Source organism: Doryrhamphus excisus, chromosome 2 (genome assembly GCF_030265055.1).
Source record: "Doryrhamphus excisus isolate RoL2022-K1 chromosome 2, RoL_Dexc_1.0, whole genome shotgun sequence".
NCBI lineage: Eukaryota > Metazoa > Chordata > Actinopteri > Syngnathiformes > Syngnathidae > Doryrhamphus > Doryrhamphus excisus.
In genome coordinates this window covers 17157921-17170224 of record NC_080467.1, presented here as the reverse complement: position 1 = coordinate 17170224, position 12304 = coordinate 17157921, and the positions used below count along the sequence as shown (strand labels likewise).

Below are 12304 nucleotides of genomic sequence, written 5' to 3'. Positions count from 1 at the left end.
TTTTTGTTTTTTTTTTGGAAAACCTGATGTGGCCCAGTCTCACCCAGACCCTAGCTCCAGTGGAATCTTGGACAGAAAAGGAAGGTTGGATATTGAGTTGGATTAATCTTAGATTTTCTTGAAAGAAGTTTAATTACAGCTGCTTAAAATGACCATGATGTTTACTAGACACCCAAAGCACTTTAAAGTGAGAGAACTTATTCATTCACTCCGCAGGAACACACTGACGGTGGTAGGCTTAGTAACCATAGCTGCCCCCGGGGCATTCTGACGGAAACGTGGCGACCTCTCCAACCACCACCAAACATTTACTCACATTTATACACCAGGACACAAAGTGGGTGACACAACAATGATGATTGGGATAGAGGAAGCGGGCATCGAACCGCCAACTGTCCGGTTTCTGGACCTCCTGAGCCACTGTGAACTACTTAACCTGTGACAGTATTAAGGATCTATTGTTCATGGGGAGTAAGCAAGGTGGTGAATTAGAGAAAGAAATTGCAGGCGGCAGACCCGAAAAACCTGTGGGACTTCAACTCTCCAAGTATGCATCAGTCATGGAAATTGCTCCTCAGGCCACTTACACTTGAAGGATGGATTTGCTAAAAATGACACTTTATTGTCAAAAGAATGCTTCAACTGAGAATGATCAGAACAGATTTATCATCACTTTGTCAGCCTGGCTACAGTGCAGAGAAACTATTTTCAAAGTTCTTTTTGTTTTTTTTTTCAATTTAAGATAAGTACAGTCGTCCCTCACAACATCACACTTTGAACTTGTGTTTAAAAAAAAAGTATTAATTCATAAATGATCCCGTTTTGCGGTTGACAATGGCCTATGATTAGTAAAAATATTGCAATACAAGTCATACATAGTATTCGGCCACTAGGCGTCAGTAATGTCACATTACCTTAACTTGCATTAATGGATTCAGGAGTTCTCCTCCCATTCCCTGTGGAAGTGGTACATTTTTTGATAGCTTTTTCGATAGCTTGCTGTGCTAAAAGCAGTGGCCGGCTTTTGTGTTCCTGTAGAGATCCCGTAGCCTGTGCGTATGAGTTGTGCAATATGGTGTAAACAAGGATGGTCAAAGTGAGGATGGATGATAGAAAGCGCACATTACATTCAAGATACTACAACAAGTTTCCCAAAGCAAAAACTGAGTTATTATGTCTTATTGTTGCTTATAATGGCTACTATATCAGGTAATACGAGTATAAATGTGAATATAGGGGTGTTATTTGATGAATTCAGGGCTCTAATCGTGTTAAAAAAAAAACAGTTTTAGAAGGTCACAAGCAAGTTTTCTATGCTCTAACTCCGATACCATTGCATTTATTAATATTGAATCTGACTTATCTTACTATGTACTTATGGTGGTCGAGTCTGGAACAAAATAAATGCGATAAACGAGGGATGACTGTACTGTATCATCTGAGTAGGGGTGAAACAAGTCCTTGAGTAATTATGAAATAAATAATCAAAGATTTTTGGGCGGTATACAATAAGAAATAGTCAAAGCTTTTGCTTCCCTGAGTAGTATTTGAGATTTTGGGGGAAGCAAGGACTTTTGGATATGCTAATAAAGCTTTGACAATGTCTCTTACACACATACCATACACAAACATCTACTACATCCAAAATGACAATAAACATGTTTTACAATACTAATACTTTGGTCACCCTTATTTAGCAACACAAGCTAAATATTCAGTGTCCATCAACCATACTGCAGTTTTGTCACCAGTGTTTCCCTTAGCAGTATACAGTATTAGCACCCAACAGCAGCCATCATTTCTGCCTCTATTCTGCCGAGCTTAAGGGTCTTACTCATCAAGACCAGACAATGTAGTGTGAACACAACAACAACAGTAGCTGCAGCATAGTGGAAACTACTCACAGCTGGTTACCTGCAGAACCTTCCAGAATCACGGGAGACATTTTGCAGCATTTGGCTGCAGATGGTGGTGATTCCCCTCCTGTTTCCCTGGGCAACGCATGATTACTCATCTCTTGTCGTGGGGCAGAGTTGTATTGGACAGAAACTGCTCAATGTCATTCTGTGTGCTGAAACTACACGGGGGGGGGGGGGTTGCCGACAATGGGGGTGATCTCAACAATCACACACAAAAAAATATTGATTCTGTTCACCAGCAAACCATTTGGGTTCCATCAAGTTGAGCTATGTCCCCAAAACAAGTACCTTGGCTTTCATACTTTCAGTCTTTCATCCACATGAAGACAGCTTGAAATGCTTATATTTGAAAACAGGGGAAATCTGATAACGCCGGCTTGTCATTGCCGTGTAGACAAGCAAAACCCTGGTCATGTCATGTGACCAGACTTGAGCGTTGCCAACATAATATGTGAACATTTCGACCGACATTCTCCTGATATGTTTAGTCTTATCCTCCAAAATAAAAAAGGCACTTCATACTGGAAAACCCTCCACTATGGCTGAATGACAACAATTCTGCAAAGATGAGCAGGTTAAAATTCCTCCACAGCGCTCTAAGACAGTGTTTTTCAACCTTTTTTGAGCCACGGCACGTTTTTTTATGTTGGAAAAATTTTGCGGCACACCAATAACCAACATTATTTGCTTCTTTCAGCTTTTTCCTGATTACGGACTCGACACAGCAGATCCTTTTGATCCGCATACTAATTTAACCAACAATGTTACAAAATGTCACCACTACCTCTCACGTGCATCACTAAGTCTATTAGAGGAACGATGCAATCAGCTACGTGTTGCCACATGGACGAATATTACATTGCTCTGCCAGTCTTTACACAAATGACACGCGACAATGACATAATATTTGCAGAAAATTATTAATACATTCATTCATTCATTTTCTTCCGCTTTTTCCTCTCGAGGGTCGCGGGGGTGCTGGAGCCTATCCCAGCTGTCTTCGGGCGTGAGGCGGGGTACACCCTAGACTGGTCGCCAGCCAATCACAGGGCACATATAGACAAACAACCATTCACACTCACATTCATACCTATGGACAATTTGGAGTCGCCAATTAGAGAAAAACCCACGCATGCGGGGAGAACATGCAAACTCCACACAGAGATGCCCGAGGGTGGAATTGAACCCTGGTCTCCTAGCTGTGAGGTCTGCGCGCTAACCACTAGACCGCCGTGCCGCATTATTAATACATGTTAATTAAAAAAGTGATATTGAATAATTCCTCACGGCACACCTGACAATTTCTCACGGCACACTTGTGTGCACCGCGGCACAGTTGTTGAAAATCACTGCTCTGAGAGACTCAATGCAAACGCTTGATTGCAGTTGTTGCTGCTAAGCTCTTGCTTTGGATAAAACACAAAGATAATAGGTCTACTTTCATGGATGACAAAGGAAATTAAAAATATATACAGTGAAGAAAATAAGTATTTGAACACCCTGCTATTTTGCTATTTCTCCCACTTAGAAATCATGGAGGGGTCTGAAATTTTCATCGTAGGTGCATGTCCACTGTGAGAGAGATAAACTAAAAAGAAAAATCCAGAAATCACAATGCATGATTTTTTAACAATTTATTTGTGTGATACAGCTGCAAATAAGTATTTGAACACCTGTGTATCATCTAGAATTCTGACCCTGAAAGACCTGTTAGTCTGCCCATTAGAAGTCCACCTGCACTCCATGTATCATCCTGAATCAGATGCACCTGTTTGAGGTCGTTAGCTGCATAAAGACACCTGTCCACCCCATACAATCAGTAAGACTTTAACTTGTAACATGGCGAAGACCAAAGAGCTGTCCAAAGACACCAGAGACAAAATTGTACACCTCCACAAGGCTGGAAAGGGCTACGGAGCAATTACCAAGCAGCTTGGTGAAAAAAGGTCCACTGTTGGAGCTATCATTAGAAAATGGAAGAAGCTAAACATGACGGTCAATCTCAATCGGAGTGGAGCCCCATGCAAGATATCACCTCGTGGGGTCTCAATGATTCTAAGAAAGGTGAGGAATCAGCCCAGAACTACACGACAGGACTTGGTCAATGACCTGAAAAGAGCTGGGACCACCGTTTCCAAGGTTACTGTAGGTAATACACTAAGACGTCATGATGTGAAATCATGCATGGCACGAAAGGTTCCCCTGCTTAAACCAGCACATGTCAAGGCCCGTCTTAAGTTTGCATATGACCATTTGGATGATACAGAGGAGTCATGGGAGAAAGTTTTATGGTCAGATGAGACCAAAATAGAACTTTTTGGTCATAATTCCAATAAGCGTGTTTGGAGGAAGAAGAATGAAGAGTACAATCCGAAGAACACCATCCCTACTGTGAAGCATGGGGGTGGTAGCATCATGCTTTGGGGGTGTTTTTCTGCACATGGGACAGGACGAGTGCACTGCATTAAAGAGAGGATGACTGGGGCCGTGTATTGTGAGATTTTGGGGAACAACCTCCTTCCCTCTGTCAGAGCATTGAAGATGGGTCGTGGCTGGGTCTTCCAACACGACAACGACCCGAAGCACACAGCCAGGAAAACCAAGGAGTGGCTCCGTAAGAAGCATATCAAGGTTCTAGCATGGCCCAGCCAGTCTCCAGACCTGAACCCAATCGAAAATCTTTGGAGGGAGCTCAAACTCCGTGTTTCTCAGCGACAGCCCAGAAACCTGACTGATCTAGAGAAGATCTGTGTGGAGGAGTGGGCCAAGATCCCTCCTGCAGTGTGTGCAAACCTGGTGAAAAACTACAGGAAACGTTTGACCTCTGTAATAGCAAACAAAGGCTACTGTACCAAATATTAACATTCATTTTCTCAGGTGTTCAAATACTTATTTGCAGCTGTATCACACAAATAAATTGTTAAAAAATCATGCATTGTGATTTCTGGATTTTTCTTTTTAGTTTATCTCTCTCACAGTGGACATGCACCTACGATGAAAATTTCAGACCCCTCCATGATTTCTAAGTGGGAGAAATAGCAAAATAGCAGGGTGTTCAAATACTTATTTTCTTCACTGTAGATTTATTGCATCAAATAATGATTATTCAATGTCCTAAATAGTTGTTGATTAACTTTTAACTCACTAACTTTTTGTGTTTTTACATCACAAGCTGCCTGCGAGTGCTTTTAGATGGGGACGGGACAGCAGGACCCACTGCTCGTTGAGAAGAGCAACATGTGCTTTCATGTCTACAAAGGTCTACAAAAGTGTCCAATGAGATCAGAAAAAGTCGCTACAGGTGTTTTGCGTGTGGCTTTTTTTTTAAAACAATCTAGAAGAGATCCCTCCTGCTACACCTTCTTCTTACACTGAGGAGGCTTCTTTCTATCTTGAACAACCAGCATCATCCAATGCACAGCATCATTTCCCAACATAAGAGACGTTTCAGTGGCAGATTACTATCACTGTCCTGCTCCACTGAAAGACTGAGCAGATCATTCCTTCCCCACGCCATGCAAGCTTGCCTTGTTTGTTTGTCGTTTGAAGGTGCTAAGGGGTAAAACTGGGATTAATCCTAAATTGGGTGGCTGCAATTCACAATTAGCAAAGGACAGAGGAAGAAACAACAGCAGATAAATATGCAATCGTCAATTTCGGTGAATGCGCAATTAAGGACAACATTATCCTGTTAAAATTCCTACCCACAGGACCTAGGTATGCGGTGTACTTAATATATATTGAGGTACGGATGGGCACAAACTGAAACACAGCCTATGGGTGACACCACCAATCCAGAGCTCTGTCATGCCAAGAACACATAACGGGCGAAATGATTCATCGGGTATTTCGAGTAACTTGATGACTTACATCACCAAAACGTTCCTGTCGCCTACACAGAGGAAGATGCGAGTGAAGAGAAAATGGCAAAGTAAGGAAAGAGAAGGAAAACAACAGACAGACAGAAAATGTGTACATGAGCTAAACAGCAACTTTAACACCATGAACCTCAAGGTAAATTTAAAGGGGAACTGCATTTAGCCCATTATTTACAATCCTTGTAATATTTCCTTGTATATTTCCATATTTCTTTCCCTTTTCTGTGCATTCTAGCACGAAAAAAACAAGTAAATATGAGCTAGCTAACAACACACATCATGGGAAAACCTATTATGACACTACAGCCTTTACAAAAAAAAATCCAACAGTGTTCCATTTACATGACTGACTTGCATTAACCAAACTACAGCGATATTATTATTGTAGCAGCTAACATGAAAAACTATTTTTATCTGGCGGACTGACACGACGCCTCGCTAACCGCTTGTCTCACCTCCATTTACAGACGGAAGATGCTAGTTTGCAGTGAACATTTCTTTTTTTCCCCGAGAACTGGAACAAACGTCTGGTGCTGAAGACACAACCATCCCAAGGAGAACGGACATCACAAGTGTTGTTGTTGCCGTTATTGACGGAACTAGCTTAAGTATTGTGTATGAGTGCGCCGAGAAAAGAAGTGTTTTAAACCATCAAAATACTGAGACTATTACAACAACTATTACATGTTATTATCAGTGAGGTCTTTATAGTTGAAATATGTGTATCCAATGACGTGCATTGTTAGCTAGCTCATATTGACTCCTTTTCTTGTATTACAATGCACTGAAAAGATGCAGTTCTTTAATTTAGTCCAAATCAGATAGACATTAGCATTAATGTATCTTAGTAACATAATGTTAGCCGTGTGGGGTGCTGGCTTTCTCTTTACTATGACTGTCAAATGTGGCTACTTTATTAGGACAGTAACATTCATTAATTCATACATTTTCAACCGCTTTTTCCTCACGAGGGTCGCGGGGGTGCTGGAGCCTATCCCAGCTGTCTTGGGGCGAGAGGCGGGGTACACCCTGGACTGGTCGCCAGCCAATCACAGGGCACATATAGACAAACAACCATTCACACTCATTCATATGGACATCCTACGGACAATTTGGAGTCGCCAATTAACCTAGCATGTTTTTGGAATGTGGGAGGAAACCGGAGTACCCGGAGAAAACCCACGCATGCACGGGGAGAACATGCAAACTCCACACAGAGATGGCCGTGGGTGGAATCGATCCCTAGCTGTGAGGTCTGTGCGCTAACCACTCGCCCGCCGTGCCGCCCAGGACAGTAACATGACAGGGTTTATTGAACAGCACTGTGAGTTAAAATTATGGAAAATACAAAGATTTAGCTGACTAATTCATTTATCTGATACTTAGCCCTATATTGTTTTTAAAGATTTGGTGCTATCTGCTCACCTTTGCTCACATTTACACTATAATAAACTGAGTGTTGTTACAACTGTGTCCAGTAGATGACACCATAATGCTGCACAGTCAGAAGCACTGCAGTCCCAGCCAACAGCTTGTTTGACAACACAACGAACACAAACGACAGTCACCAAAGCAAAGAATAAACAGCACAACACCAAAACCACCAACTACCATTCTATGTGGCTAAGCGCTAACACAAACACATAACTTTAACTGTTATTTACAAAGTGCCCACAAGGCATGCTGGGTACTCCAGCTGCAGTATTAGATATACAAGGATGTGTACATTGTTGTTAAATTTAACACACAATTACAAGGAGTCCAGGAAGCAACATTTTTTTTTCCTTAGGTGCAGAAGCAAATCCGCCGCATCAGTGATGCTCAGGACAGACACCGCACGTGTTGCCCTCCTGCGCATTTCAATAGGTTGCTGTCAAATGCCATGATACAAATACTGCATGCATGTGGCTTTTTATGACCTTGGTGTAGTGTGACTGGGAAGCAAGCATCAACATAAGGACTGTTTTATTTACCAAAAATGGTTCAAATTATTTTTTTCCACTGGTGCGCTAGTAAGACAACAACTGGCCTACTGTGGTTTACCTGCAGGATCACACTTTACTTTGACCTTTGCTTTAATACAGTTCCACGTTGACAAAGGAGGACCTGACTGACAGCACCATGCATCAACAACAACAAATAGCAAACAGCCTCTTACACTTCATAAGACATAATGCAGTGAAAGCAGTTTCTTCAATTATGGCCACCTAGAATTGCGGTTATAGACAGTCTGGCAGGCCGTTACTATACGTTGTGGGTTCAAAAATGAAATAATAAGCTGCTAATGTGACCAAGCTAAAAGGCCGAAGAAATGGTAAGTATACATGCATCATCATCTACAGTGAAAAAGGAGCAATCTGATTCTGCAGGGCCAGCGTCAGCCATGTTGCTCGCTTGATTTACTCTCCATTGTTTAGACGCACTCATACGCATCCTAAGAAAAAGGGGCCGGGAGAAGGTGGCAGGCTGGGGGATTGTCCGCAGCGGAAAGACATACCTAATGCAGGCGGAAAGCAAGCAGCAGACAGGGTTATGTCTCCGGCTGTCTGCTGCTGCCTGCAGCCCCTCCCCCGCCAACACCAGCCGTCGGCTCCTCTTTACAAAACTAGCGCACATTTTATGTTTTTGTTGTTGCGGCCTGACATGCTATCTAAGCTTCAGGTCCGCGTTCGCTTTTTGTCTTACCGTTTTTATTTTTCACCAGTAGGTGTGGAGAAGGACTGGGGTGAGTTGTCTCGCCTCCTGCTGACCGTCCACAGAACTCGCTAGGAATTCACGGGAACCAGCAGGGGACTGCACGGCCATCTCACTACGGGAAGTTAAGACAAACCCACTGAAGTGTGACACGTCCGGTAATGTATTACAAAATAAAACCACGTCGACTACGTGAGGAAAGTTGAAATAGGAGTCGAAGAACATTTCAGGCGAACATCTTATTTTAATATACAATGAGAAGTTTAACTTATTAATATTCCGATGAAAAAAGACATATACATATGCAAAACAAAATAGTTAATTTTATGTCCATATTTAAATGTAAACTATTCCTTTAGGGAATCACATCAAGGATTTAGGGAAAATATGAGCAATAAATCCAATGTGTACCGATAAAGAAATATTCAAATAAAAGATGAAGTAGTGGCGCAAACATAATTTTTAGTGTGACGCTTTTATTTTTCCTAAAAGTCAAACTTCCGGTCTTAACATCGTGGCTTTACACTTCTCGCTGTCTGTCCCGCCCTGACCTAATAGCTATGACAAATTATGAGGCAAAGCATTTTTCCTAGTTAAATGTGTCAAGGTGGCCAAACCTCTTCCACAGAGGGCTGTATAAAAAAATCTATTTTAACAAAATATGTTAAAATGTTTTTTTAATTAATAAAAAGGCTAAACAAATATTTACATAAAACCAATGCTGGAGCCTATCCCTGCTGACTTTGGGTGAGAGGCAGGGCACGCCCTGGACTGGTTGTCAGCCAACATGTATCAGAAGATGCATTCATGTAGTATTCTATACTGGTCACTAGATGTCAGTAATGTTACTGTAATGCTGAGTGAGACACACAAGCACCAGACTTGATTGTCAGATCAATAGGCTTTTATTATATGTGTGAATAATCTCACAACAGGCATATTTATCCCTAATAAAAACACTACTGTTATCCGTACAGCTATAACCCACGCCACACTAAAACTCAACTCAGAACTCCCCGCTGCCACTTCCTGTCCACCCACCTCTCAACTCACTTAGGGAATACATTTATAGCAACACACACAAGCATTAGTCTATGGCTACTATATTTGGTTATATTAATGTAAAGGTGACTGTAGGGGTATTATTTCATGTCTAGGGTGCTCTATTATATTAAAAACCATATTTAGGTGGCCTAAACAGGTTGTCTATGCTGTAAGTATGAAAATATTAAATTTATAAATAAAGACTATAAATAAAGACTGTGGAAATTCATTTATCACGGTCCGGTCTGGAACCGATGAACCACCACAAAGGAGGGATTACTGCATGTAAATATGTCAGATTCTTGCCAAAGGCTGATTTCCATCGAATGTCCCGAGACAGTTTGTTATCACGCCGTGCAGTGTATCTGACTGGACATGCAACCAAGCAGCTTCATGTGCATTACTCATAGCCCAGTTGATAAAAGTGCAACAGTGCATTGTACATAACACTGATAAGATGCAGAAATGTGCTGCTCATAACAAGACACTCAAACAGTATAAAAAAGTGAAATAAAATAACAATGAAGTGTGTTATTTAGAATGAAACATATTGGTAGTTTTTTTAAGCAGTATTTACTCTTGGCGGCGATAATGATGACACACCCAAAACACTCCTTCAGGTGATATTTAAAGGGCAATTGCGCAATGCACTTAGCGCATGCCCAGATGCAACGCAGAGTAAAACATCATACCCGGTTACGTGTAATATACCGGAATAAATACAATTAAACAACACAAAAAAATACGGTGATATTTGATTGCAAACAAGCATAAGCAAAGTGGAGTGATGGATGAATCCTGACAATTCGGCTACCATCCATCCTAACATGTGGGCATGTCCTTGGAGCCTACGCAATGGAGTTTTAAGGTGGAGTACAGTGTGGGCATTCCTGGCCCACCCTTTACACCCGGGGTTCATCTGTCATGGCCTAGCTAGCTGGAACGGTGACAGCGAGGTCCTCGAGTCGTAGGTTTTACATCAGACTGTCCTTGTCCTAGATGAGGGGTCTCAAACACACGGCCCGTGGGCCAAATGTGGCCCGCAGGACACTAGTTTGAGGCCCCCGCCTTGATATGATAGTTTAATGTTAGTGCGGCCCGCGCAAGTTTGATATGGATGCTGTATGGTATCATGTACCCAGAAAAAATTATTACGTTTGATTAATGTTCATCTTAAAGGTTAAATAACTGTTAATAGTTATTCTCCCTATCCGTGTGGAAGTGGTAAGTTTTTGGCTTTTTAAGTTTAATTGGCTTCTGGACTCAAGAGCGGTGACACACGATAATGTGCACAGAGAGCTTTTTAGATCTCCCAGACTCTGTGCCTATTCCTGCAGTGTTTTCTTTGAATTCCTGCCTTACGCCCAAATGGTCTGTTTAATTGACTCCTCCTCCAGCCGAGCCCACTCTGCTGTGGTTGGTCACACTGCCAAGCGCTCCCGAGGACTTCCAGAAATGTAGGTCCGCTTTTATGAAGTGCACGAAGTCCGGGTTGCAGTGACATCAGTAGAACTTGGTGTTAAAATAAAAGAGCCATCCAAAACTGGTGCCAGGGCTTACTTCCAATGCACAAACCTCATTATGGTAACAAGGTTTACATGGTAACATGTATAGGTCAGAAAAGAGGGAAAAGCACATTATGTCCCCTTTAAAAATCTATTAAAAGGAGGACTTACAATTTAACAACTTGCATGGATATGATATAGGAAAAAAAATTGATTGTGTTGTAATTTCAGTTGCACGGTGCCGAGTGGTTAGCACACAGGCCACACAGCTAGGAGACTCCAGTTCAATTCCACCCTCGGCCATCTCTGTGTGGAGTTTGCATGTTCTCCCCGTGCATGCGTGGGTTTTCTCCGGGTACTCCGGTTTTCTTCCCATATTCCAAAAACATGCTAGGTTAATTGGCGACTCCAAATTGTCCATAGGTATGAATGTGAGTGTGAATGGTTGTTTGTCTATATGTGCAGGTCCAGGGTGTACCCCGCCTCTCGCTCAAAGACAGCTGGGATAGGCAGTAGAAAATAAATGAATGAATGAATGAATAATAAATTTTTTTTGGAGTAGGTGGGTGTGACATATATTGCACATGCATAGTAGAAATGTTGGTGCCTGATGTTTAGTTCTGCACACGCATAGAACCGATAGAGTTTCCAGCACAGGTACCATTGCACGCGCTTTCCAGCAACCGCAAAGCAGCTGCACGCCGTGTCAAACAGGAAACACAGAACCACAATAACAGCACATACCAGGAAGTCACTCGAAATCTAAGGAAAACCCAAAACCGTCCAACCTGTCACATGGAACATGATATAAAGTGCTGGTTATGTAGGGGTGGGGGGACATGTGCCTTTGTTATATTTGTATCTAATATCACACCTCAGGAAAAATCACTCCAAGTCAGTATTTATCTTATTTTGCACACTGTGTATTGATGAAGTGCAGTAAAAGAAGCATGCAATTGTCTCTCCTTTATTGTGGTTAATTGGTTCCAGACCCGACTGTCATAAGTGAATATCAGTGAAGGAGGATTCAATATTAAGTTAGAGCATAGAAACCAGTTTGGAAAATGAGCAAAGGAGTACCAAGGAGGCGGCACGGTGGTCAAGTGGTTAGCGCACAGACCTCACAGCTAGGAGACCCGAGTTCAATCCCACCCTCGGCCATCTCTGTGTGGAGTTTGCATGTTCTCCCCGTGCATGCGTGTGTTTTCTCCGGGTACTCCGGTTTCGTCCCACATTCCAAAAACATGCTAGGTCAATTGGCGAC

At 42.1% G+C, this 12304-nt stretch overlaps 1 protein-coding gene across 2 annotated transcripts in view; it reads right to left on the bottom strand.

Annotated features, from left to right (window-relative positions):
- The window catches only part of LOC131108616 (spindlin-Z), a 21223-nt gene extending 12587 nt beyond the window's left edge, over positions 1 to 8636 (bottom strand). The window contains exon 1 of one of the 2 annotated variants that reach the window (XM_058059759.1): positions 8483 to 8636. The gene's annotated coding sequence lies outside the window, so the exon portion shown is untranslated. Of the gene's footprint in view, positions 1 to 1904; positions 1947 to 8482 lie in introns of those variants that run through there. The other variant, XM_058059769.1, reaches the window with a different exon arrangement.
- Between the last annotated feature and the right edge of the window lie 3668 nt (positions 8637 to 12304).